Raw genomic sequence first — 2,474 nt, 5'->3', positions numbered from 1 at the left:
ATGTGTATATTTAAAGAGGACTTTTCGTTCAACTTAATCAAATCCAGTTTGTGGAACCTCATCGTTCTATTAGAACTTAAACTGAAGCTAGTTAAATGCATTATTATTTAGTTTGTATTAACATTTCAGCTATTTGTATTACTTTAGCAATTATTGGCAATGAACCTGAAGCGGCTTTTTTGAAAAATATGAGATATTAGGGCTTTGGAATCCCAGGCTGTAGTAAACCTTTAACCAGCGTGTTTTTGCATAGTAATTCTTTGACAGAAATAATGATCACCTCATCCTATCATCCTTGTAGATGAAAGGATTGTCCCAAAACTTTTAGAATTTGTTTTTGATACAGAAGGAAGAAGGTCAGCAAAAAAGCTTCTGTTTTTAATATTTCGAGAATTTCATTTATTTTAAACAATGTAAATTCAAAATAACTCTCATTTATGACATCTTACTCTATTGGGTTCCATTATTAATGGACAACGATCAAATCCTGGCTTGACACACTCAAGTTCCTCTAGGAAAAATATAATAAGCTTTGACAAGATGGGAATCATCTCATTGATCATTTCATGAGACGAATCGCTATAAAATTAGTACTTGATAGTGTTCAGGGAACAATCTATATGGCTAACACTTGGTTCTGACCACCCCTTCTCACAAGAATAATAAAAAATGTTGCCACCTTATTATAAATGAATTATGAGTATAATTTTTTTAATTGCAATAAAATCTAGATCTTTTACTGAATCATTTAACTTTATTAAAAAAATTATTTGATAAATGGTGTACAAAAATTAACATACAAAAATAATATCAAGTTACATTTAAACTTCTCTATGCTAACTCATAACAACATTCCATTACTGAAACAATTGGGAACAAAATACTTGGTATTAACAATGAATAGACAACTGAATCCGACCAATAAAATTAATCCGAGCACTAATGCCACTTAGTGGTACTCCTGCAATAAATTACACCTGTCAGATCATTCAGTCAATATTCGTTTTGTACACCAATCATTGCCCCTTCTACATCACAAATCATTGCACAAGGACCTAGACTTACCATTGTGACTGACATAAAATATATATATATATAAAAAATTTCATGACACTTGCTAGACACCCAAACCAACCGGTATATTGAACTATTTCTTCATTAACGACTCCATATTAATCCTGAACGAAGATTTTCTAATGAAGCACAAATTTATATTGTATGCCAAAGGAACTAACAAAGTTTCGAAAATAAATAATAAAAATTAAACAGTAATTGATTTAATGAAAAGTGCAGCCAAACAAACATTTTGGGTTAGCAGGTCCACTGTCGGGCAATCAACATAAAATAATTGCCTAACGGCAATATAGGATAGTTTGAAAAAAGATTAACATAATTTCAATTTGCTTTTCTAAGATTTTTTATTTATTCTTAAAGGAAAATATATTTCACATATTAAGCATATATAGTATGTACATAATTATTTTTTCTCTATCATCCTATAGACTGTCCTAAAGCTAGTAGGGATGTCACAAGGTAGCCTAATCTACGATACAATCTACCAAATACGTCAATTACAAAATAAAATTAAAATAACTTTTTCTTGTCAGAGCTGTAACTCTTAAAGCAAAGCTACTATGATACATAGTAAAATTTGTTTTCTTCATTTTTTTTTTCAAATTATCTTTGCCAATATTGATCGAAGTAATTAAAAATTCGAAGGTAAGAAAATATAAATAAATTTATTTACAACTGATTTGAAAATACATTTATGCTTTGACAATGATTACGGTTTACTCATAATAATGACATCAGAAGTTGCAGAACGCAAGAACAGAAGAGCAACATTCCGGAAAGCTCTAATCTGTAGATTATGTCGTTTAGATTCAGGCTAGTTAGAGTAATCTTATAGTTTGTCCATCCACCTGGTTTGGATATTTTAGTTAGAATATGTCAATAAACCAAGATTTTACTTATAAACCCGGATTGATGCATTTGCCCTACCGCTACTCTAAAATAGCTACAAATGTTTGTTAATCAAAGAAAGGAACAAAATTCACACGTGAGTGTTTCAGAGGTCAACATGGCGTACGTCGGACTTATGTCGGGTATTACCTTCGATTTAGACCATTTTTATTAACAAAAAAAAGGGGGGGCAAAGAAGGTGTTGTGAACTGAGATGATAAAATTCATAAAATACTTCTTGATAACCAATAAATTCAATTTTCGTTACAGTATTTTTATCAGATACTCATTACTTCAATTTCTTAGACATCCTGTTTTTATAAATAAATACTTGTACTCTGTTAAATAGAACATCTACCTCTAATATCAATTTACAAGATTTGAAAAAATGTATTCACATGCGAACTATGGAGTTTTTAAACTGTTAAAATGGAGTTAATTATTGATTCCCAAGGGTAATAAAATTATTAACTTGATTAAAAAAGGCACAGTACAAATATTAATTGTTTGAC

The sequence above is a fragment of the Halyomorpha halys genome, unplaced genomic scaffold, assembly GCF_000696795.3.
Source record: "Halyomorpha halys isolate HHAL.00 unplaced genomic scaffold, Hhal_1.1 Scaffold77.1, whole genome shotgun sequence".
NCBI classification, from domain to species: domain Eukaryota; kingdom Metazoa; phylum Arthropoda; class Insecta; order Hemiptera; family Pentatomidae; genus Halyomorpha; species Halyomorpha halys.
This window is presented reverse-complemented; position numbering follows the sequence as displayed.